Raw genomic sequence first — 26,595 nt, 5'->3', positions numbered from 1 at the left:
GGAGGCTCTCCTGCGGATTTAACCCTAGAAATCCCCTCTCACTTCCCAGCTGCTGCGGTGTCTCCAACTGTGTCCTCTCCAAACCTGCCACCTTTGGGTGGTCCTGCAGAGCCTTCAGAGCATCTGTTTTGTGTTTTGCATGAAGATATAGTTATATGTGCCAGTGGTTTGGGAGGAGCTAACTCAGCATTATTAGGAGTGGACCTCCACCGACCCTTTCCTAGACTTTAGAATCAGTGGTTGGGGGACCTCACTTACTGTGTCCTAGAATCAGCAACATCAAGTTCCTGTGATAACTCAACAGCTCACTAGACCTATTCTTAACTTTATTTTTCCTAAGTCTTTAGTTCAAAACTTCATGTTCCTCTGTACTTCGACAATACATCCAGGAAAGAATCTTCAACTCAGTGTCACTCCTCCCAATATTGCTTTAACCTGCCCTCCCCCCACCAAGACTTCATATGGATCTCTGGGGGCCTCCCTTTCTTGTTGACGCTCAGTCTCTTTCTCATTTACTCTTCTGCCAGTTTTTCTCCCCTCCCCTTTCATTTCCCTAATGTGTTTGTTCACCCAAATTCACATTTTGATAAAGAATAACTTGTTAAATCCAAAGGCTCTCATTTTTCCCTTTTTTCTGACTTTCTTGTAAAAAGCAAACACCAGTGTACTATTCCCCCTCTCTGAGGTACTTCCTATAAACTCTTTCCTTCCCCTTTCTATTTAGATCAGAGCTTCTGTCTCATGAGGCATTTCATCCACTTTCCAAACTTTTCCTCCGTGTACATGTCTTCAGAATTAAACTGCCTCTCCCTCCTTGTTTTCATGGGTTAAAGGATTTCCCACGTTGATTTTAGGACACAGCTTAGCCACCCACCCCTTTCTGTGGATCAGCCTGGCCACTGATGCACAGCTGCTGTGACAAACTCGAGCAAGGCTCTGATGGCTGATTCTGCCATAACCTGGTCTGGTCCTGCCCCTTCTCCTTCCTCGCACGCTGTGCTTCTCCACCTCCGTCCCTCTGCCGGGCTGAGTCAGTAGAGCCAGCTTTGGGCCCAGACGATGTCCAGCATCAGTCATGGCTGCAGCCCTCCTTCTCCAGTTGTTTTCGTGGCTGGAATTCCAGACCTTCCACGTGCTCGCATCCCTGCCCCTGCCTGTTCCTGAACTCCTTGCTCCTTCTGAATTGCCAGCTTCCCTGATCCTGACCGTGGGCGTCTGTCATCTTATGTGGGAGTGCCTGATGTCCCCTATAAGACATAGTATTTTAAAACAGGTTCAAGCCTCAGGGATGATGGTCAATTCATGCATTTGATAACCTGAGATTCAACAAAATACAATTAGTTAGTGAGAGAGTTGGACTCTCATACCCTGATTCTTGGCACATCCATTCATAGCAGGCTGTCCATGGTCTGTCTTCTCCATCTGAGTTCAGGTCAAGGGCCACACCTGCTAGTCACGTGGACATTACACTGGTTGGTGAATCCACCTCTAGGACATGTCGCTCCCGTGTAATATTAGCAAGAGCAGGTCCAGTTCAGGGTTTGTCTGGCCAACCACAGCTCTTTGTACGAAGCTTACTTGTTTGGTGGGTAATTTCTGAAAGAACAGGACAGGGAACCACTATAAATAACAAACGTAAATTCCGTTTACTGTGCCGAACCTAAATCATCCTGGAGAATTTCAGACAGTTCAATGTAGGGCATGAAGCAGGAATTACTTTAATGATCCCAGGATATTAGCAAACATCTATTTATGTTACTTTGGTTCTATATTTTATTGATTTAAAAAATTTTAACTGTCCTCGTTTTCTCAGTAAAATACATAAAACACGTGTAAGCGCATGCATAAATTAAATTTCCAGGAATAGAGAGTGGTAAAAGAGTGGTCATTATTTTTCTGGCTTTGCTTGTTGAATTACGTTTTTAAGTCAAAAGCTACACTTCAAATGCAGCATTTTAATGACCTGACATCTTGTACCTCATGAAGAAAATAGACTGGAATTTTATGGACCCCAAATCTGATATTGTTTTTGATGAAGGGCCTAGAGTCCGTGTTTACTCCACAGAGTGGAGGAAAGTGGAGTGAGTCCTTGCTCCTCCTCCCCGTGTTTTCAGGGCATTAGAAAGTGTGTGTTGTTTTTATACCACACAGGTACCGTGGGCCTGCTCCCATGGTCCGTACCTTACCTTTTGAATGCTATATTAAAAGATCCTAAGACATTTAGGCATTGCTATCATTAAAAAATTAGAGGCCCAGTGCAGAAATTCGTGAACGGGTAGGGCCCCTAGGCCTGGCTGACGATCAGGGCTGATCAGGGCCATCAAGCTGCCAGCCGGGGCCTCCCTTCCCCAGCTGCCGCCTGCTAGCTATTGGCTGGGGCCTTCCTTTGTTTCACACCGCCCCCTGGTGGTCAGCGCACACCATCACAGGTGATCGAACTCTCAGTCTCCCGGTCGAACTCCCAAGGGGACAATTTGCATATTAGGCTTTTAGATGTCTGACAAAAGGAAAAAGTTCATGTTACTTATTTGATGTTGCATAGATTAGAGAAAAGGTGAGGCTGCATGGCCTTTGGTAAAGTCGTGTACAAGTTCAGGTGTGCAGCATTCACCTGGTGGAGGAGTCTTTGCTTCAGCGGCATGGAAATAATGGGAAAGCATCGTAGATTGGATCTCAGGACTAGTTGAGCTGTGCTATTTGTGTTGAGTCCCAGCAACTTGGATGCAGAGCTGTGGGTCTTTTTGTTTTTCTTTTTTCTATCTGGAAATTGACAAAATCAGGTAAGCTCAGGGCCCATCGAGCTCTTCCTTCTGATACTCCAACCCTAGAAAGAGATGTAGGCAAAGTGATTGTCATTATTCAGCATTCATGGCCATAGACATCAAATGCAGTTTTATGATAAAATATACTTATTGTAAGTCTGCAGCCAGTGGGAGTCCTTCACACTTTAGTATGAAAACAAACACATACTACATCTATCTGACATAAACTTGAGGCCTGAAGACGATGTTGCTGGAGGCTGGAAGACACATTTTGGGGAACAGAATAGAAATGTTTCTTGTAACTCACTTTAGAGAAGTGTCAATAAAACCCTTTGGGGTTTGCTAATGTGTTGATGGTTGATCTGGGGTTGGGACAGCTGGAGCTGAGGATGATGTAACATTGAAATAGGTGGGGGTGGGACAGGACTCTAGACTGCCCAACGGGATTCCATTCTTCCACTCTTATAATGTTTTCATAACTGTTATCTTACCTCATCTTCATAACAGACTCAGGAAGATGGAGTTTGTACTTCTCCTTTTCTTTATTACCCGAGGAAACTGAGCTACATGATTACATATACAAATCACTTGTGGCTACAGGGCTGGTAAAAACAAGAAAACGCTTTCAAATGGAAGATGTGTAAATAATGAATAGGACTGACTCTTATCTGGTGAGCTTCCACCCAGGCCGCTTTCAGCCACTCTGCCTCTTACTGTCATCAGTGCTGAGTGCTGTATGTGGCTTAGAATCACCGGGCTCCCTGCTTACTATTTTTTTTTAAAAAAACTCTACTTTTATCGTGAGTCAGGGTCTTCCCAGATGAGACAGGAAATGACAGAATAAAATACCCAGTTGTTAAAGAAAGGAAGGAAGCCCTGCTATAAGATTGCAGGCTGAGAAGCAGTGGCCAGGCTGAGGACAGTGTAGTTGGGGGCTTCACAGGATGTAGGACTCACCACTGACTGTTCTCACGAGGTGTGAACAGTCAGGGGAAATCATGTCAATAAAGGTCGAGGTTAACAAATTCTGCCCCAAAGGGAACTGCAGTCCTTGCCAAACAAGGGCCCGCGGGTTATTATATACGGTTGTTACATTCTATATTTGCTTCCTGCCATTTTCATTTGGGACCACCTGGGAATAGATCCCAATCCTTCCAGCATAGGGGCACTGTGGCTTAACGCCCTCCGTATAAGTCAAACGTCTGAGAAATCATGAAAAGGGACATCATGTGAAAAGATAAGAACAGTGGAGCCGTGTGCGCACCTGCCTTCCATCGCCTGCCCATGGCCAGTGTTCTTCCCCAGGTCACTCACTACCTGCCCACCGGATGGCTGTGTGATGGACCTGCTGTCCACTGCCCCCAGTCACTCCCCACCTGCCCGCGGCTTCGCCAGTGCCCTTGCAGCGAGGACTTGGCTTCTTCCAGGTACAGAGGTTCAGACCAGCTGAACACGTGCTCTGGGGAGCAAATCCACAGGCTGAGCTGGGCCCACCAAACATCCGCTGTGGGACTGGAACTAAGGCATCATCAGGGAGGTGGGCGCTACAAGGAGGATCACAGCCTCCCCCTGCGTGTGTGGTCACGTGGAGCCAGGCTGATGGGACAGGCGGAGCAGCGGAGGCCAGGAATCCTGGGGTCCCCGGTGCATGGCACATGCAGAGCATGTCCCACTCTGTGAGGTTCGCCTCTGCTTCCCTTGATTTCTTTTCAGTATTCTCAGGTGTGTGCGCCTTCATGCAACATGATGGAAAAGAAAGAAAATTCTCGCGCTACTGGCAGGATTTTCTGTTTTCTCTCCTGCTTCTCGCGACCACCCAGTACGACTGTTTTAGTTGAATACACTTCTGGAGAACCTTCTTTGCCTTCTTCCTCTGCAGCCCAAGAGGCACAGTGAGAAGGAAAACCATGTCGCTGGATGGCTTTCTAAGCAGGAGTCCGAGGGTGGCTGCTTTCCAGGGCGTGACTGGCGGAGCCGCCGGCAAGGCATTGATCCAAAAGCCAAGAATGTCTGGGAGGCTTTGTGGCAAGAGATAAAAGGGAACAAGACCAATGGATGATGTTGCTGGCGGATGGAAGGTATACTTGGGGGAGCAGAATAGAAGTATTTCTTGCATCTTGCTTCACAGAAGTGTCAGTAAAATCCTTTGGGGTTTGCTAATGTGTTCATACTCGACCTGGGGTTAAGCTGGAGCTGGGGGTGATGTAACATTGAATATAGGTGGGGGTGGGACAGGAGTCTAGGCTGCCCACAGGATCCCATACATCATGCATTTGTTTGTTGTTGTTTTATTTTTATTTCACTTGAGCTCCTTTTCCTGCCTTTGCACTTACTTTGTAATCCGATGCCAAGCTTCCTAAGCATGGGGTGTGCCCTCCCTCTTCCAGGAGCTTTCCCGGGTTCTGGCGAGTCTGCTGGACTCATGGGACAGTCATGAACAACCGTATTTCCCCCTCAGCTGTGCCTTCCCAGCAGAGCCTTAGTGCTGGCAGCCAGGTCCATGAAGGTTTTACAGCTTTTATGCTGGGCGTTTTGCCTTACAAACGGTGTCACTGCAGAAGGCCAAGTGCCCCGTTCAGTCAGACATAATAAGGTCAACTGCAAAATCCTCTCCGTGACAGGCTCCTCCTCCAGTCTGAGCTGCCTCTGGCCTCCAGGCCTCCAGGAGTCTTCTCCTGTCTCTTCCAACTTGCCTCTTATCCTCGGCATCAACTCCTCCCGTTCCTCCCTGCTCCACAGCGGTGGGGTTTGCGGGTGGAGAAGTGGGGAAGGCAGAGTGTAACAGGGGCGGGGAGCGGGGGTTGCAGGTGGAGAAGTGGGGAAGGCAGAGTGCAAGGAGGGGGGCGCTGTTGTACTCCAGTGGCAGGTGTGTCCACAATCAGCGGACACTGGGTCCCGTCCGAAACGTCCACTGGGACCTTTGGTCCAAGGCCAGAGGCCCTTGGTCTTTGGTCCTGGCGCACGTCTGTGAGCATTTGGCATGAACCACCTGTCTCCGTGGACACTGTGGACAGGAGCGTGTCCTGCAAGGCTCTCGGAGGTGACAGCACACAGAGCTGACGCTCCCGCGTTGGGAGCCCGGAGGCACTGTTCTAGGGCAGGTCACACGGGACACTGCTAGGTGACCCTGTGGCCACCCTCTGCCCTGCTCTGGTGGGCAGATCTGCGAGCCTTCTCGCTTGCCTTGTGAGGAGAGGTAACCCACACTGCTTCCCCTTTCCTCATCCTCTTCACCTCCCCCCAAACTCGGAGATGCCCAGGATCCCACCAACTGCATGGCAGGCCTCCCCAGGTGGGCGATAGCCGAGAGAGCCGAGCGGTTTCCAAGCCCTTGTTGCTTCCTTTCCGAATGTTCTAACAGGTGCTTTAGGCTGCAGGGACAGCGGCCACCAATGTGCATGTTCTTCACCTCCGGTGCCTCGTGGAAACGGTGCAGGAAAACACCAGGAAACCGGGTTGTCCTTCTGCTTGTGGCACCTCCTGTCTCTGAGAAGGCCAGGCAGGTGATGCACTGGGATGGGAGACCTGAGCTGGGTGCATGCTGTGGGGAGAATGTTTTGATTCATGTGGCTTGGAAAGGACCCCGGAGGACGTGGCTTCCTGCGGGACCGTGGAGAAGGTGGCGTCATGGCTGAGACCACAGTTCACCTGAGGACTGCCTCCCTCAGCCTCACAGGGTGGAGAGTTGGCAGCTTTCTCACTCAGTAGGGACTGCGGCTGCTCATGGGCTCATGTGAGCCCAGGGCAGAGGGAGCCCTGGACGACTCCTTCGCCCTCCACACTAAGATTCTCGCGGGGGTGTGGTTTTCAAATGCTCCTGTGCACAGCCCTCACAGGGAGATCTCTCATTACAATGCAGGTTCTCCATGGCTGGCTCTGGGTGGGGCCCAGGATTCTGCATTTCTTAGGAAGCTGTGGCCGATGCTGCTGCTGCTGGTCCCCAGACCACACTGCAAGAGCAGGGCTCTGCACTCTTGCCAAGCCATCTAACGCATCACCCACAGAACCTGCTGTCATCTCACTGGGACAACTTATTGGAAGTCTTCCGTTTTGTGGAAATGGTCTTAGTGTGGTTTGCACAGATGGCCTCTCACTTCTTTGAACTGTGATGAGGACTTCGAGTGCCATTCATTTGGAAAGGAGAATGACCTAGAGAAAGAAGAAGGGGGTGCCTGCTGTCAGCCACACCATCCACAGGCTTCGTGGCATCTCCAGTAATCTCCATCTCCAGACTTCGACCACTTAAAAAAATAAATATGTTTATTGCTTTTAGAGAGAGTGGAAAGGAGAGAGAGAGGGACACAGAGAGAGAGAGAGAGGCATTGATATGAGAGAGGAACATCAATCAACTGCTTCCCGCACGCACCCTGACTGAGGATCAAGCCGGCAACCTTTTGGTGCACAGGACGGAGCAAAACCAGCTGAGCCACATGAGCCAGGGCTCAGCTACTTTTATTAAACTGTTGTGTTAGGTGGTCTCCAGGGGTCTAGCAAATACTAATATTATATTTTAAATATATTTCATGCTTATCTACTCAGCTACACTATTAAAAAGACTTGAGTTCTGTGTCTGTATGCTTACATATGTTTTTATTCTGGAGCAGAAGCTAAACCCTCACTTCTGGCACATGCTCCATAAATATTGGTGAGTTGAAGCATAATAATCTCTATTTTGTAAAATTACTGTTTAAAATTATCTGCTATTTTTAGATGATTCCTTGTTCTATGTAGTCAACTCTGTTATTTTTAGACAGTCCCTTATTCTATAAATTAATTTTGCTTTTTAGCTTGATTGAATAATAGGGAAGATAAACTTAGCTGTCTGACCTTGCAGGCTAGCCATCTAACGTAAGGGGCTGGTACTACTCCCATACTCTCATGCCAGGTGTTTATTAGTTATGTGCTCAAGGTTACAAGCTGCCTGCAAAAATAACTTACACAGAGCTCTTTGTAAAGTGTGCAGAAGGTCTGAAAAAATTCTTATTTGGGAGACGAAGGGCTGGAAAGATATAAAGAGGGAAAACTTCCTCCATATTTTGCTCAGAATTTGATAAGCAATATTCCTCTGAGCCCATTGGCATAATAAAGATTCTTAATTAATTTGGCTTGTTAGGCTTCTCATATTTAGCTTGCTGATTTACATTATAACATTTGGCACCCAACATGGGGCTTCAGCGAGATAAGAGACAGGTGCCTACTGGCACTTGGTCTCAGACGCCTAGGGGGGTTGGCCTCCCCAGCCTGGCTACTAGGCCCTGAGGATCTCTAGGGGAGGTACCACCTGAAGAAGTTCCAGGGACCCAGAGACGCTTCTTGGTGGTCTTGGAAGCCAGACGGAGGACACCTGACATGCCCCTGCATTCTTTCGGAGTCACCAGAAAACCTCCGGAGATAAGTGAATTTGATAAAGGGATTTCGAGTTCACTTCCTGCCTGTCTGCCTGTGACCAGTCATCCTGTACCGAAAGAAGGACTGGACGTAGTCATAACTTCTCCAGTAGGTTCTCACTGAGACGTCAGTTGAGAATCCTGTTCTTGGGGCGTGGGTTCAGGGAGGCACCTACATCTGTTTCTGTTAGGCCCTCACGTCTGTTTCTGTTTGGGGAGTTAGGCATTGTTTCAGTTATTTTTCTAACTCCTGAGTGAATGTCTGCTGAAAGAGAATAAATATAAGTATGAAAGCCTGAGTAAAGTGAAAGCTACTTTGTATTGTCCTGTGGTTTTGTTAACTGAGAGAGATTAGGCAGTCTGGCCGCATACATAAGAGTATTTGTTGATGTTTTTGTCTCTTTGTTTAATTCTTTTGGGGCAAGCCCCACTTTAGGGGGAAGCCCAGTAGGGCTAAACTGTAAAAGAAATTGCAGGATGACATTCCAGCAGCTGCTAAGAATCTTTTTTCTTAGGAATTGTTCTTCTCTTTCTTTTTAAGTATTAGCCTGCTAGAGAACTTTTAATTTGCTTTTCTCTGATTTATGATTTTGCTGTGTTAGGTTAAAATTTTAAAATTCTAAGGTTAATTTAAAGGTATAAAATTTGTAAAGATTATAACCCAGAGAAGTTTAAAACAAAAGCTGGCTAAGTTCCAAGGCTACTTGTAAGGAAAAGCAAGAGAAAAAAAATTGAATTCTAAAGTTAACTGTTTGCAGCAGAGTTGTAAAAAGTCATAAAAGTCTCAAGGATATTTATTTAAACAAAGAATCTGTTATTTACAGCTCTCTTATTTCTTCCTGCCAAGGATGGAGGGAATGGTTAATGAAATAAGGGAGGGGGAGAAGGGGAGAGATAAAATAGAGAAAAAAAACAGCCATTTTACTTTTAAACAAAGAAGTTAAAGCTGCAGCAGTAGCCTGAGATATTATCTCTAAGAAGGAATATAGCAGTTTTTGCTAGACAAGTTTTAATTTACTTACTCTTAGTTTTTATTACAGAAGGAAGGTCTCTTGTACTTTGTTAGAGGTATATTTTCTTAAAAGTAAAAGTACATTTAAGGTATGTTCATAAATATTAATCTGAGAAGTGTTATCTGTTTGCTTTCTGATAATCATTGAAAAATTAGAGTTTCTAAAAATAAAGAATTCTAATACATTAAAAAAAAAGGGGGCCAATACAGGTTACTGAGGATATAGCAGAGAGAAAAGAATATTAGAATAGAAATACATAATAAAAGGTCTAAGGCATGCTTATGCATTTTTAAGGGACATGGAAGGAGGGCTTGAAAGCTAATTCAGAAGTATTAAATTTATAAAGGTTGTGTATGTAATAAAAAGGAGAAGAGAATTATTAGAAAAAGATTAATTACATAATACAGGCCAATAAACCAGGAAGAGCAAATAATTCAAGTTTCGCTTCCCTAAACAGAGGGCAAATAGCTATACCAAAGTACTTAGGGGGACTGATAAAAGAAATCCAATTAGTGTCATTTACTGACCACACCCAAGGACAGATAAAGTTAGAAAAATAAGCCTTGAGAGCCCCAGCGTTCAGCCAGTTATGGTACCAGGCCTGTAGTCACCCGTTTCTTCTTTTCAACATGACAGATACTGCCGTGTCCTTTGCCAAGGACTTCCTGGCAGGTGGAGTGGCCGCAGCCATCTCCAAGACAGCGGTAGCACCCATCGAGCGGGTCAAACTGCTGCTGCAGGTGCAGCATGGCAGCAAGCAAATCGCTGCAGATAAGCAATACAAGGGCATTATAGACTATGTGGTCCATATCCCCAAGGAGCAAGGAGCCCTGTCCTTCTGGCATGGTAACCTGGCCAATGTCATCAGATACTTCCCCACCCAAACTCTCAACTTTGCCTTCAAAGCTAAATACAAGCAAATCTTCCTGGGTGATGTGGACAAGAGAGCCCAGTTTTGGCGATACTTTGCAGGGAATCTGGCATCAGGTGGTGCCACTGGGGCTACCTCCTTGTGTTTTGTGTATCCTCTTGATTTTGCCTGTACCCGTCTAGCAGCTGATGTGGGCAAAGCCGGAGCTGAAAGGGAATTCAAAGGCTTCGGTGACTGCCTGGTTAAGATCTACAAATCAGATGGGCTTAGAGGCCTATACCAAGGCTTTAATGTGTCGGTTTAGGGTATTATCATCTACCGAGCTACCTACTTCGGTGTCTATGATCCTGCAAAGGGAATGCTTCCAGATCCCAAGAATACTCACATCTTCATCAGCTAGATGATCGCACAGTCCGTCACAGCTGTGGCTGGGTTGACTTCCTATCCATTTGACACTGTTCGTCGCTGCATGATAATGCAATCAGGGCACAAAGGAACTGATCTCATGTACACAGGCACACTCTGGAGGAAGATTGCTCGCGATGAAGGAGGCAAAGTTTTTTTCAAGGGTGCATGGTCCAATGTTCTCAGAGGCATGCGTGGTGCTTTTGTGCTTGTCTTGTATGATGAAATCAAGAAGTTCACATAAATTATTTCCTAGTCTTCCCTCCCCCAGAACTCGTGAACAGGCATGTTGTATTATGTAACATATCTTGAGCATTCTTGACAGACTTTTGATTGTTTATCAGTGGCAACTATTTACTGGTTGAAAATGGGAAGCAATAATATTCATCTGACCAGTTTTCTCTTAAAGCCATTTCCATGATGATGATGGGACTCAATTATATTTTTTATTTCAGTCACTCCTGATAACAAATTTGAAGAAATAAAAAATATCTGAAATATAAAAAAAAGAAAAAGAAAAATAAGCCTTATTTTAGTCAGTTCTTTTCTAGTAAAATAATTATATTAATCAGGTATTTAATAAAAATGGACCATCTTTTAATCATAGGAACTAAAGTTTACTGGCCTATGTTCCTGTCTAATACATTTTAATATATAATCTTTTAGTAAAATCAAGTTTAACAATCCTTCAAAGGTTTAAATTTTAAAAAACTTTTTCTTGATCTAGAATTAGCTTTACTAGTAGATCATTCCAATAGGCTCTGAAATGCCTCAAACGTTTGTTTTCTCTCTCATAAAGAAAGATTTTATACTGAAGGTACATAGGAACCTTTGTCAAATATAGTTATAACTAATAGTTATTGATATAATATTACAGAATGTTGGGTTTTACAAGAAGGACAATATTCCATATCATTTGCATTATAATGAAATCCATAAAATGTTATTTTAAATTTCTTCTTGTCATTTGGAGATAGTTACTGTTTTGTTATAATACATTTAGAAAATTATTACTCTGAAAAGTCCATAGAAAGGACTGGCAAGGAAAATCAGAAGATCTTAAAGCAGGTCAGTATATTTTTCTCCCTATATTATCGCTCCAAAATTTAGCAATTCTTAATAAATGAATTATGGCAATGCATTTCTTTGCATAAATTCAGTAAGACCAGTTTCCAATAGTAGTTTTATTGACTGAAAACTTTGACTGGAGTATCATGTTTTAAAGAGCCCTTTCGGGACTCTGAAAATTTGAAGCCAATAAGAGTGCCATGGAGAAAGCCTGGTATCTTGCTTGGTAGCTCTGAAAATAGATGGCGCTGAAGTGTCAGGCCCATACCCTGCCATCGCTGGTGGTTGGTCAGAGTAGAAGTGGAGTAAAGAGGGTGCCTCTCCGACCCCCACACACTGTAGGCTGTGAGGAGTAGAAGGGCTAATGAGATGGGCCTTGAAGCCTAGGGCACGGGCCTGGTGGAATCACTGCAGGTGAGGAATTCACCTAACCCACAGATACTGCAGGCAGGCCTGATGGCAGCTGGACGGCTTGGCTTCCCTGTCCTATGGGGCACATTGAGACTCAATTATGAAATTCCGGCAAAAGTGGTCAGTTACCATTCTTATTGTATCTGTGCAAACAATCAGGCCAAATTAAATACAATAAATTAATTAGTCTTGATTTGGCTCTTTTAATAAACATAAGGGCAATTTTAATGAGAAAAATTCTATTTCAATAGAAATTATTAGAACTGAAATGTTTTCTTTCCCTTTCAACCGACCATTTGTTGTAACTCTTGCTATTCTAATTGCTCAATAATACTAAATTTTGTAATACAGTTTGTCTCCGCCAGGTCACAAGCTCACCTCCTTCTGTGCCCAGGCCTCATCATCCCTCTGATAAACAGCAAGGATCTCTTGGTTCTGAGAGAAAACTCTGTCCCTCCTCAGCATGGAAGTAGTCAGAGGAGCCCTACCGACGTCCATTTTCCCTAAAGGAATTCAGAGCCAGGATCCTTGAGGGAATATATTGGGCAGTAAGACAGACATGAGCAGAGTGAGGATGATGGGCCAACTGGCGCTACCAGATGTAACTAAGTCTTTCCATCTCTATGCATATGAGGCAAGGGGCATAGTCAAAAGGGTTCTCACCCAAAGTCTCAGCCCCTGGAAAAGGCCAGTAGCTTACTTGTCCAAAAGGCTTGACCCCGTTGCATCTGGGTGGCCCGCCTGCCTCCGAGCAGTAGCAGCCCTACTATACTTGTCAAGGAAGCAGACAAATTAACCCTAGGGCAGGAGCAAATCTTAACCATCCCACATACGGTTAAAGCTCTACTCCGGAGTGCTAGATATCAAACGCTCGAGTCACCCAGTTTCAGGCTCTTCTACTCGACCAGCCCCGCATCGGGTTCCACAAGACTCTTGCCATCAAACCTGCCAGCCTCCTCCCAGACAATAACCCTGAAGAACCTCTACATGACTATCTAGAGATCATTGACTTAGTACAGACAGCCTGTCCGGACCTCACTGACACCATACTGGCATCACCGGATGAGATACTGTTCACAGACGGGAATAGTTTTGTCCAGGAAGGAACCAGTTCTTACAGGCTTTACAGTCCACCCAGAAAGTGGTCCGGAAGCATGTCCAAAATGCTCTGCCTATACCAACTTCTGATCCGGTCCATCCCTTCCAACCTGGTGACTCTGTCTAGGTGAAGAAATTTGTTACCCAAGGACTGACTCCTACCTGGAAAGGACAACACGCCATCATCTTGACCAACCCCATGGCAGTCAAGGTTGATGGGATCCTGACGTGGCTTCATCACACCTGGCTTAAGGCAGCCCAGGCAGAATAGAGAGTCCAGGACTCTTTGGACCCTCTAAGGATTACCCTTGCCCTGACTGGTTTGGCTCAGTGGATAGAGCATTGGCCTGTGGACTGAAAGGTCCCAGGTTTGATTCCAGTCAAGGGCATGTACCTTGGTTGCGGGCACTCCCCCAGCAGGAGGTGTGCAGGACACAGCTGATTGATCTTTCTCTCTCATCAGTGTTTCTAACTCTCTATCCTTCTCCCTTACTCTCTGTAAAAAATCAATAAAATATATATTTTTTAAAATAGATTACCCTTGGTCCTCATTCTGGGCCCTTATCTTATAAACTGGCTTACTGACTTTATTCGGCAGACAATTAATTCTATCAAGCTTATGGTCCTCAAGGGTCAATATAACCCCCTCCCCAACAGTGACCCACAAGAGTCAATGGTTTGACTCATTTACTTAAAACCAGTGGGGAAATGAAGCATAATAATCTCTATTTTGTAAAATTACTGTTTAAAATTCTCTACTATTTTTAGATGATCCCTTGTTCTATGCAGTCAACTCTGTTATTTTTAGACGGTCTCTTATTCTATAAATTAACGAACGTTGCTTTTTAGCTTGATTGAATAATAGGGAAGATAAACTTAGCTGTCTGACCTTGCAGGCTAGCCATCTAATGTAAGGGGCTGATACTACTCCCATACTCTCATGCCAGGTGTTTATTAGTTATGTGCTCAAGGTTACAAGCTGCCTACAAAATTAACTTACACAGAGCTCTTTGTAAAGTCTGCAGAGGGTATGGAAAAACCCTTATTTGGGAGACAAAGGGCTGGAAAGATATAAAGAAGGAAAACTTCCTCCATATTTTGCTCAGAATTTGAGAAGCAATATTTCTCTGAGCCCGCTGGCGTAATAAAGACTCCAAATTAATTTGGCTTTTAACATTTGGGCAGGGAGTTCCCATCTCTGACTGTGATGGGGGCTGTTAGAGGCAACCCTTCCCAAATCAAACAGGAGCAGCAAAGTAAAAGCCTTATAATCCTTATCATTATAAATACAATGCAGTTTTGTTTTTTTTAAGGAAATGCGCAAAGAAAAGCTCTATTTCTTGGCTCGCACATTTTAGGGATTGCACATCAATGAGGCCTCTGCTCTCTTTAAGAAAAAATCCACTAAGACATTGTAACAACCACTCAGCCTTTCTCAGTAGCTCCCTTATCCAACTTCCTACAGTATCTGTTTTGATTCTGTCCACTCAGAACCCACTTAATTTGCAGTGTCATTGCTCCAGCTATGAGCAGTCACTCTGTATGCTCTACTGGGTAGGTGAGAATCAAGAAAAAGATTGATGAAAAAGACAAAATGGCCTGGTTATTGTCTTTAAGTGATGAGTTTCTACAAATAAGGAAATGTCACCATAGCATTTACTAGCCAGAGGAGGAAGGAGGGGGGAGGAGGGGCGAGGGGAGCTGGGCAGAGCTGACAAGGTGGGAAATTCCTGCTGGGTGTCTCCCAGTGCTGCCCTCTGCTGAGGAGGCAGGAAACGTCCCCTCTATTCTGCCTGTTAGCTGTTAGCTCTGATTTTGAGGCATGGCTTCAGTAAACTGATTCACCAAATGCAACCTTGAAGCTAGAACTTTCAAGTGTAAACTCAGTGTCTCACCCAACTTTCAAAAAGGTGAGAAAACATCTACATTCATGTACTAGATATTGTGGGGAAATCTGCTGTCTTATTCCAGACAAATATATCAGTACTACAAAGTTTTAAATTTACATCACTCCCCGTCAGTTACCCGTTGTAGCACTGTTGCTCCAATGGCTCTTTTATATCCATTTGTGTTGTGTTTCTTCCCAAATGGAGGCCTGCAGCAGCTGTGTCCCTGGATGGGGAGTGAAGTGTGAGGCTGAGTAACCACTGAGGCCAGCATGAGCGCTTGAGTGTTTGTTAATCCTCAGCTGAGGATATTTTTTCCATTGATTTTTAAGAGAAGGAGGGAGGGAGGGGGAGAGTGAGGGAGAGAAGGAGGGGGGGGGAGAGAGAGAGAGAGGGAGAGAGAGAGAGAGACATCAATGTGATCAGTTGCCTCCCACATGCATCCCAACTGAGGTGGGGGATCAAACCTGCAACCCAAGCACAGGCCCTTGACTGAGAATCAAACCCTCAACCACTGACATCATCTAAATATATTTAAATATCTGAAGTAGAAGACTTAAAGTTAGAAAAAAATCACTAATGGAACTAGGGTTCCAGGAGAAAAAAATTATTTGGATCTGGGTGGGGTGTTATGGGAAATAAAATAAGTTAATTCAGTATCTAAAGCAATCGCTAGACAGCAGTGAAATCTAGTTTGAAATAAGTAATGTACATTGACTGTGGAATGGGTTTTTTAAACTTTTTTTTTGTAAAGAGCAGCAGCTTGGAAAAGGAGAGAGTGTGTGTGTGTGGCCCTGGTTGGGTAGCAGCAGGAAGAGGTCTGTCTGGGATTACAAGGTGGCGTGCACGCCAGGGCGCATCCTGTCCTGTGGCCCTGGTCCTGCTTGCGAAAGAGGACTCAGCATATTAAGTTACTCGCCTGGGTAGACGCCCATTACGATGCAGATCTGGGCTGCAGACCTAGACTCTGGCTCTAATGGCTTAATTCTAATACCACACTGGATAGATAGTGAATGGTGGGAAGGAAGTAAATTAATCAAAGTGGTCATTTAGCAATTCCGTCATTAGTGGAATTGGCCATGGAACAAATAGTCTTTCTGCATTAGAGGGGCAGACGGTCCGGGCGGCATCCTCCCAGAAATTAAGGCTCTGATTTATGTGTTCAGGGATCATCTGTTTTCACAAATCGACCTTGTACCCGGGAATCGCGCAATTCTCTCCTCAGTTCCAATGATTCCTTTTCGCTGATTTTGTGGTTTTGATCATACTGTCCACAAATGATGGCAGCTATAGCTCTTACTTTCTGTGCCTCATTGTTCCTACTTACTTATCTTTTCTCCCGTTCGTGGCCAGGGCCTCTGGCGCGGTTAGTCAGCAGCATTTATAGCGGGAATTAATGTTATAGTATATCGGTGCTATAACGTGTCCTTTTCTGAGACAGGGAGAATGGAGCGAAGATGAGCAGCCCTGGGATGTCTCCAAGTCTGCAGGATTTCTCTTGCTCTGGAAAGAAGTAATTCTAGGATTTAGACTCGGGAATCATCAGCTTATGGATAGTGCTTTAAACTGTGATGTGATAGAGGAAGATATAAACTAGTGGAAGAATATAGCATGATGCCCCGGCCTGCGGGGCAGCAACGAGGGCACGCAGGAACCACCTAAGAGAATGAAACAAACAAGGAACACGAAGAACGGAGGCAAGACAAGGTTCTGATCAAGCCTCGTTTTTTTATTCGAGTGGTATATAAGCACTCAAGAGGGGAGGGGTAGGATAAGGAGTTGCCATGGGATGATTGGTTGGGGACTGGGTATCTGTCCTAGCTGATCGGTTATTCTGATGTGGGGGGTTCTTCTGGCCCTTGGGCGCGCGGGCTTTCTTTGTCCTTGCTCTTTGTCCTTGCTCAATCAGGAAGTAGGGCTGACCAGGAAGTAAGACTGAACTGCTTTCATGGCTCCCGGCATCTCCTCCCTTTCTGTTTTTAAGCGGGAGTGGGCTTTAATGGAGCGAGGGAGTAGTGACCCGGCTCCTCCCGTGGGTTTCCCAAGCCCACAAGTATCTTTCGGGGAGGAGAGGTAGAGCCTGGACTTAAGGCCAGAGAGCCTTCCCTGCGGTGGCTGCGCCTGTCTTAGGTCAGGAGACTCGGGATACCTGGTTTAACGCCTGCATTACCTGTATCGGCCTAACTGAATCGCTCTGATTCAGTGCCTGTCTTAGGTTGCAGGTAGGGCCTGTAGAAGAGTCCTTCAGCGTATGCCGTCTCCTCTTGTCTTCATGGCTGAATTATTTCCTGCTAATTCCTCTCTGTTGCAGGAATCCACATGGTCCTGGAGTTTTTTTCTGAAAATATACAAACATATTCTCGACCAAAAGTTAATAAAGGTGTCTTTTCTATAAATTTGACTTGGAATCCTTTTTATTTTTGCCCAAATAATTTTTCTTTGGCTTATTTTGACACCATGTGTGTATTTCATGGGTGTCTTACTGTTAGCATAACAAATGAAAATTAATTTTCAAAGTAAAAAATTTTCCTAGACGTAATTTACTTACAAGGTATTTTTCCTTACATAATATTACTCCACTATCCCTCCTTTTTTGATTTAATTATTAGGAGGCTTTTGGAAAATATATAATGCAGTCTTGATAGCTTTAAATTTTAATTTTTTGCACAAAAATATGACTGCTTTAGGTTCATTGCATGTTAAGCAATTTTACCATGAAATGAACTACAAATAGAAATTTTGGTTAATACTTTAGGAACAGCCTTTTGTACAATTAGATTTTCTTGAATATTCCCTTATTTCATTTAGCCAATTTAAATTAATCTGAAAACTTGACTATTTTACTGTCAAATTTAATACTTTAACAACAATTTTAGTTAATGGAAAGGATTATATGCATCCTTGAGAAAGCCCTGAGCACTCCTGGATTTAGGCTAGATTTAGGTATAGGGCAGCTGCCATCAACCACTTCTCTGTTGCCTGGGTCTCAGTCTTAGCTGGGCCAAATCTGTTTGTTGCCTGGGTCCCAATCTGAGCTGGGCATGGGAAGCATGAAGCAGCCATGGGGCAGGAGACCTCCCTCAGAAGGGGCGAGTGTTCAAACCCCTGTAATGTTGGGGGGGTGAGGATCTGTGCCACACCTCTGTTGACCCCCAAGTTCTCTCCTGATGGCCCCCTGCGACTGTGCCTGTCTTAGGTTGCCCCTCCCTTGAGGAGTCTTACCCGTCATTGACTAACCAGCCATCCTCTGGGGCCAAGCAGGGTGATGTAAGGTTCAGTTCTGTCTCCTTGGTAGCCTATGCCCCTATGGCCTCCATGCCCAGCACCTGCCTTGGGATCCCCCCACTGGTGGGGGGCCCCGGCATTGATCATATATCTTGGGGAACCCAGGTTTCTTCTCCAGGGAGGGCCCAGCTCACGCCATTGTGCGAGAGACAGATCTATGGTACCATCCAACATGAGGTTTCAACCTCAGAATGAACTGAAAACTCAAGCAACAGATGTGGGCAATTGAATTGTGAGAAGAGGGTTCCTTTTGACAAAAAGGGCCAATATAGAATGCTCAAGTACCTTCCCAAGGGGCCTTTCACACAGTGGAAGGAATTGAATCCTTTCATGTCCCTTTTAAATTGCTGCCAAACATTAAAAAAAAATTTTTAGATTTTTAAGTTTGTTTGGATTAATTGTACAATATGCTGTTTGTAAAATATCAAAAATTATAATGACATTGTAGAATAATATCATGTAAGGATATTCTTTGCTTTAAGCCATGACAATTCAATTTCAAACTGGCTGTCAATTTTTGTATAGACAAGGTCTAGTTACATTTCTGCACCTCTCAAATTTCTCCTTTTTTATTAAGCTGGAATTTTATTTTTTAAGAGTATCCCCATTAGCTAATTTGCATATACAGAGGGATCATGGGAAGCCTTCAGTAACTTTCTTAGAATACTTAATCAAATTGCTTACAAAGACATTGGCTTATTCCAAAGGAAAGGGTTGGCCCCTATGGCTTCCAAGATGGCGGCCCCCAGGGGGAGCAGCAAGACATGTGGCCATCATGGTGGCTGTCTAATCCGTTCCTTTAAAAGACAGTCAAATTTATATTGCAGACAAACAAAAATCTCACTAGCTGTTTCTGGTCTTTATTAGAATTGTTTATAAAAATATTGGCTTTTCATTTAGCTGAAAACCTTGATTATAATTTAAAAAGCTAATATATTTAAGTAATTAAAGTAGGTATCTTCATTTAAAAAGCAAAGCAAATTTAGTAAATGTTTATGTCTGATTCACAAGCAGCAAATGTTGCCCCGCCTCTTAGTTTAATTAAGAATGCAGGCAGCTATGGGCTTTTTGTCATTTTAAATTCTGCTGTTGGATTATAAGAAATATTTAGTTACTTCATTTCGCCCTTCTTAGAGGACAAAACCTTCATAACATTTAAAATATATTTATTTGATAAGGCTTTCCATGCAATTTCAAGTATATTAGATCTGTTAAATTTAAAAAGATTTCCTTTAAGAAGAGAATAAATTTCTTGTATTACTCCGGGCCCTTGGAGCTTTCCAAGAATCATCTCTGTTAAAGCCTTGAAATTTTAACATGGAAAAAATGATCAAATATATATATATCCATATATGATTTAAAGATTATAATACTTTTTATAATTATCTTAAGATATCAATTAGATTTTAAACTAGTTTTTGCATAGAAAAATTTGAATTAATCCTCTTTTTTAATTAGACCAATAATAAGCAACTTATTTTGAATTCCTAATTATTAGAGAAAACACAACATTTTATTTTCTCAAAAATAAGTTCTTATATTTTAGACATTTAATTACCACAACTATATAATTTCTCCCAATTTAATTTGCACTTTGAACTTTTAAAGCTGGCAAGTCAAATATATTTAGCATTTCCTAGATTAATAACACTTTATGTTTTTAAGAAAAATACAAGACATAATCAATTAATAGATTCAATTCTGTCCTCTAGGTTTTTTATGAGGCAAATTTAAACTTTACTTTTTATTTGCCAGTAGCTCTGTAAAACTCGGTTTGGTTTATTCTAATGTAAATTACCACATTTTTCAAAGATGGTTCCTGGCAGGAAACTAGATTACCTGTCTGCTGGGGGTAGGGCGTCTACCCCTTCCTCCATTAACAAAGGGCGTAGCCAGTTACCTGGGCTACTTAGCTCTTTATAATTAATACATTATTTATCTATATTTCAACAATTTCTTTGAGATTCTAGAGTCAATTATAATTATTTTCAAGCATTCACTTTGGATAAATTCTATAACAGAGACAAATTTATTTTCTTGTAGGCCTTAAAAGTTAACTTTTTTAACAAGGTTCATTAGCATTGTATTTTAGCCGATAGGGCCTGGGGCGGGGCTTTAGTTTTAGTTTTTCGTCTGTTGGGGGGTGATTTTGTTGAGGGAGGAGTATTCTGTTGGGTAGGACTTAGGGTGGAAAGCTCAGCCTCGAGGGCTTGAATTTCTTTAATAAGTTGGACATGCTCTCGTTTCTGCTGTAAAATTTCCTTTAAAGAAGAAACTTCTTGAGCAAGGGTTATTTTAGCTTGTCTGATGGGGTCAGATGGACGGGAGTTAAAATCTGGAAGAGGAGAAGGATGAACTAGGGAATTGGGATTATGGGGGGGAGGTCTATGAAGCGCCGGGGCAGTTAGGCGCCAAGGGTCATTATGATAGCGAGCCGCCTCCTCACCTAAGGTTTCTTGTTCTTCGGGGGTTAGGTGATCTGAATGATCTCTTTTAAAGGTAAGCGAGGGATAGATATTGGGGATTTTTTCTTGTGGCTTTTCTGGTTCTTTTTTAATATTTAAAAGTTTTTGGTCTTTAGGGGTCTCTGGGGGTTCTCCTGGGAGATCTATAATGACTGAAGGGCATGTTGAGGGGGGACGGGAGTTTTCCTTAAGAATCTCCTCTCCTGTTTTGATGACCTTTCTAACATCAGGGTCCTGAGAATGGATTTTTAGAATGTCATGAATTAGGTTCCAATAAGAAAAGGCAGTAACGGGAATCTTCTCAGGGCCAAGGGCCAGATAAAAATCCTGTAGGGCATCTCCTACCCGTTCCCAGCGTTTTTAATTAATAGTTCCTTCTAGGGGGAACCAAGGGCAGGTATCATGAACAAACTCAAAGAACTGCCTAAGGTCTTTTCTTTTAACCCTTATTCCTCGCGCTCTGAGGGATATCTTGACACCGTCAAGGAACATTTCATGGGCACTCAAAGAATTCCCCATTATTGGTCGACTGGATGGCTCTCTGAGTGACTCCTTCCCCCACGTAAGCCTCTGGGACGTATAATCCCCGTTCCAGGTCAGCCTGAATTTTCCCGTCAACCCAGGGATTCAGGCGGAATTACTCTCTTTTCTACTCTACCCTTTACTCCCTTGCTTGCGTGAAACAGTCGGTAGATATAATCCACCTACACGGATCCGCACAGACAGGAAGACCCCTTTTGCCCTTGTCAGGGAGTAGGAATTCCCTTTGTTGAGTCTGTGAGGTGAACGACCTTTTGTTCAAAGCAAGCTCAAGGTTTTAAGAGTAGATCTAATTGGAGAGAATTCGCGACAAGAAAGCCGGGTGACGATACTAATTCAAGTGAATCAGAGTTCTCACAGCCGGAGATGGGTACCTTTCACTCTTCCCCAAATCGGCAAGTGAGTGCTTATTAGTGGGCAGGAAAGAATCGACCAAGAGAGCCAATAATAGCAGTCGAGCAAAAAGGGGTGAAATGTTCTGAAATCTTGTTTGAAAATCGTCTACCTACCTTCCTCCGATCTGTCTCACGGCGGGTGGGACTGTGGCGATCTAATGCTGAGTCTTCACTCGCGGGTCCTCGCGGCGTAGACGTTCTCGTCGGGGGTCCCCAGGTCGCCCCACATTGGGCGCCAGATGCCCCGGCCCGCGGGGCAGCAACGAGGGCACGCAGGAACCACCTAAGAGAATGAAACAAACAAGGAACACGAAGAACGGAGGCAAGACAAGGTTCTGATCAAGCCTCGTTTTTTTATTCGAGTGTTGCGGTATATAAGCACTCAAGAGGGGAGGGGTAGGATAAGGAGTTGCCATGGGATGATTGGTTGGGGACTGGGTATCTGTCCTAGCTGATCGGTTATTCTGATGTGGGGGGTTCTTCTGGCCCTTGGGCGCGCAGGCTTTCTTTGTCCTTGCTCTTTGTCCTTGCTCAATCAGGAAGCAGGGCTGACCAGGAAGTAAGACCGAACTGCTTTCATGGCTCCCGGCAGCATTTTCATGAATTGGTAGAATTAACACCATTAAAATGTCCATACTACCCAAAGCAATCTACAGATTCAATGCACTCCCTATTAAAATACCAATGGCATATTTCACAGACCTAGAACAAACTCCAAAAATTCATCTGGAATAAAAAAAGACCCCGAATAGCTGCAGCAATCTTGAGACAGAAGCACAAAGTAAGAGGGGTCACAATACCAGATATCAAGGTAGAGTACAAGCCATTGTAATCAAAACAGCCTGGTACTGGCATAAGAACAGGCATATAGACCAATGAAATAGAACAGAGACCCCAGAAATCAACCCAAGCCATTACACTAAATTGATATTTGACAAAGGAGACAAGAGCATACAATGGAGTCAAGACAGTTTCTTCAATGAGTGGTGTTGGGAAAATTGGATAGATTCATGCTGCAAGGATTTTTAAAACATTCAATACCTTACTATTTAGTCAGGCACCAACCTCTTTTCCCTTAGATTGTCAACTATCAAAATGACCACAGTTGACACAATAGCCATCCGGTGTGAATGAATCAAAATGATACCTATATGTTTTGTGGGATTGGTAAAAGATACATTTTTGGTGTGCCGCAGAATTTCAGTAAAAGCGTATGTGTGCCGTGAGAGGAGAAGGCTGAAGCTGGCTACCTGGCCTCCCATGCCCTCAGGAGCTGGGATCAGGTGTGTTGGGATGGAGACGGTCTCCCACACGCGGGCTTCCTGAGGAAGGGGTGCTGGAGCTGTACCCTGAATCACGGGCTCTGCTTGGGGTGCTTTTCATGCCCCCGAGGGAAGAGCACGTATCTGAGGCACAGGAAGAATGAACCTTTGATCCTCGAGGTAGTTTTTAGGATCAGAACAGGAAGGCCATGGGTGGTGGGAGATGAGCCCCTCCTTAACCTTCTCCATCCCCCCTCAGGCTAGGATCCGCCCTGACCCCACACCTTGCCCACCTCATTTGCCCACTAAAATCTCACAGATTCTTTGTTTCCATTTCTCATGTTCCCTCCACCACCAGGCCTTCCTGGGAGTCCCCTATGGAGACTTAATATCTCCGTGTTCTCTGATTCTCAGCACTTCATACTCCTATAACTAAGTATAGAAGTCATTGTTCATTGGTTTACTTTGACTAGTATTTGTCCTGTGCCTTGTTTGGGTCCAGGGCTTGCTATTCAAGGCACAAGGTGTTCCAGGTGAACAAGGTGGCATGTAAGTGTGACCCATTGTCCTGCAAGTTAGGGATATTATATTATATATAAACTAGAGGCCGGTGCACAAAATTCGTGCACGGGGGGGGGGGGGGTGTCCCCTCAGCCAAACTTGCACCCTCTCCAATCTGGGACCCCTTGGGGGACTTGCTTAAACCGGCAGTCAGACATCCCTCTCACAATTCTGGACCACTGGCTCCTAATCACTCACCTGCCTGCCTGCCTGGTTGCTCCTAACTGCTCCCCTCTGTGTGTCAGCCTAATTGCCCCTAACTGCCCCCCCCCGCTGGCCTGATCACCCCTCACTGCCTCTGTGTGCCAGCCTAATTGCCCCTTACTGCCCTCCCTGCCAGCCTGGTCACCCCCAACTACCCCCCCTCTGGCCTAGTCACCCCCAACTGGCCCCCCAGCCAGCCTGCTTGTTCAGTTGTTTTGTAGTCCCTCACTAACCCCCCTGCCAGCCTGGTCGTAGGCAGCCATCTTGTGAGGGTGTGATGGTCAATTTGCATATTACCTCTTTATTATATAGGATAATGTCTAATGTCTATATAGTCCCTTCAATAGAAGCGATGGAATAGTAACAGATGATGACTTAGCTGTCTTTATTAATCACATGCCTCATTGTTTCTGTACAATTGTTGCAAACATAAAAATCAAAGTGCCTCTAAATCCTTTGAAAATATACTTTCTGCCTCTGGTGTTTTTTTGAACTGCTGTGGGCTTTCTCTCATGGCCCTTTAGGGGTGCCCACTGCTCTTTGTCATGCTGGTGCTGTGGGGTGGGCGGAAACTGACCCGGTGTCCACGTGGAGAAGGGAGAAGAGGGAAGAGCCGATAGAGATGGGAGAAAGTTTCCTTAGAATCTGAACAGATACTACCGTGGAAATGGAATTTACCAAAATGTGCTGAAAATCATATTTGTGATTGTGAAATGTGATTTAACAGGGCCTTTTAATTCCCCCTGTTTTTACTAGAAATCTTTGTCACATTGCAGAATCCTTTTCCTCCTGTCTTGCTAAGTAAGAATTGAGTCTCATGTTATGTGCAGGAAATTGAAAATCCTGTTAGAAACTAGAATACACCAATTTTTCTTACCTTAAAAGACAATCAAAATAGAGTTAAAAGGTGTAGGAGACTTGCTGCAAGGTGTGGTACCCAAATAGTGTGCTTGGGTCCCCAGCCAGCCTGCTCTGTGGAGACTCGCCACATTTTCCTGACAGTTGAAAACAGAGGCAACGTTGCCTCTTGGAGGTTCCAGCTGCGTTTAGGTGCGTGTCCATGACTAATGTTTCTTTAAGCCTGTGACTGAACATGTGTTCCCGCCTGGCTGCCCCCTGCCCATTGGCGGGGTAGGGAAGCCAGAAGGGGCTGTGTGCAGAGCCAAACCCTTCTGCTCCAGGCCCCATTTCACTCCCCAGCACCCACATCATTCCTTCCAGGACTCACATTGATCTTGTGGCTCCACAGGAGCTTCTGCCTGGAAGCTGTGGGGGCAGGATGAGCTGCGAGAGCAAAATCTGCCCACCTCCCAGCAGCAAGGTGGCTGGAAATGAGAGACATGCCAGCCCACACCTTTGAAGGAGGAGTTCCAGCCACAGGGAGCCAACATGGTTCTACACATGGGCTACTTCTTTCTCCCCGTTCTTATTAACGCTGCTTTCCAGGGGCTCAGAAGTCTTGCACCAGCTCTCTAAGTCTGGGTATTTCAATAGCCTCGCCAGTTGCCCAGCATGGAGCAGAGGTTCAAAAATGATGACAAATGGATGGTAAAATAAAATGCCTGAGGCCTGCCCTCAAAGAGTCTGTAAGTTTTTTTGTTTTTTTTTCATTGATTTCAGAGAGGAAGGGAGAGGGGGAGAGATAGAAACATCAATGATGAGAGAGAATCACCAATCGGCTGCCTCCTGCATGCCCCTTCCCCCTAGTGGGGATCGATCCCACAACCCAGGCACGGGCCCTTGACTGGAATTAAACCTGGGACCCTTCAGTCTGCAGGCCTTCAGCCCCACTGAGCCAAACCAGCTAGGGCAGGCTGTAAGTTTTTGTGCTCTGTCCATGGTGCTACTTTCCTGCCTCCTCTCCCCTTTCTGCCCCTCTCGGCTGAGTCCTCCTTGGAGATTAGTTGGAAGAACGCTGAAGCCCTCACAGGATGGAGGGTGGTGGGTAGCTGCCCATGCAGGGGTGTGGCTCATGAAGACTGTGATGTGCTAACATTGAGAAGTGTCGCTGGACAGTCATTGGCGGGGGTAGGAATGGGGAGGGGGAAGGGGGCTGAGACAGAACCAGGCCTGCCTCCTCCTGAGGGCCCGCCTCTGCTGAGCCAGGCAGCCTCTCTGAGCTCACTCCTCATCTCACGAGTTTCCCACGAGTTTCCTTTCCTCCTTTCTGCTCAAGGCTGTCTTGAGGATCAGATGAGTTCATTGGTAGGAAAGCTTTCAAATAAAGCATTTCACACAGAGGCATTATTCATGTGTTAGAGATTATTATTGCTAACTTAAAAATAAAAGGCTTTCAAAATGAGAGACAGCAAGCATGTATTTAATCAAAGAATAGCTACTCGGGAATCACCGATTCAGACAGAAGCCCTAATAGTTTTCCAAGGAGACAAATTGGCTTTCTAAATTATTACTAGTTATTCTACATATTTTATTAAAAGACATTTATATGCATTAAGTGAATATGTAGTAATAGAATATCATAAATTAGTGAAATAAGGACTGGCCCTTTATTTCAAGAATCTAACTAATTTCCTTAGTGTCATTTATTACCTAAATTAATATTCTCACCAGATATCACACCCCAAACTTAGTTCCAGATAAATTTAAGTAGCTATATAGAAAAACAGACAAGAAAGATAACATCTATGGTGGACAAAACTTATAGAAAAGCCTAAGCAACCTTTGTGACTGAATGACTGGAATGACTGGAACGACTGCTCGACCAGTTGCTATGAAGTGCACTGACCACCAGGGGGCAGACGCTCAGTGCAGGAGCTGCCCCTGGTGGTCAGTGCACTCCCACATCCAACCTCCTGCGGCCAGCCAATCTCCCGCAGCCCCTCCCCCCCCCCATAGGCCTCAATCGCCAGCCAGGCCAAGGGATCTCACCCATGCATGAATTCATACACCGGACCTCTAGTCTATATATATAAAAGGCTAATATGCTAAGTGTCCCTCTGATCAGTCTCTATGATGCACACT

General features: G+C 44.6%; 1 protein-coding gene and 1 pseudogene across 2 annotated transcripts in view; both read left to right on the top strand.

Moving 5' to 3' along the window:
• DPP6 (dipeptidyl peptidase like 6) overlaps nt 1-26,595 on the top strand; it is a 684,077-nt gene that overhangs the window by 5,411 nt on the left and 652,071 nt on the right. The window lies entirely within an intron of this gene.
• LOC308246148 (ADP/ATP translocase 2-like) lies at nt 9,792-10,682 on the top strand (annotated as a pseudogene). The gene has a single exon. The product of its transcript is annotated as an ADP/ATP translocase 2-like (transcript).

The sequence above is a fragment of the Plecotus auritus genome, assembly GCF_963455305.1.
Source record: "Plecotus auritus genome assembly, chromosome: 4".
NCBI lineage: Eukaryota > Metazoa > Chordata > Mammalia > Chiroptera > Vespertilionidae > Plecotus > Plecotus auritus.
This window is presented reverse-complemented; position numbering and strand designations above follow the sequence as displayed.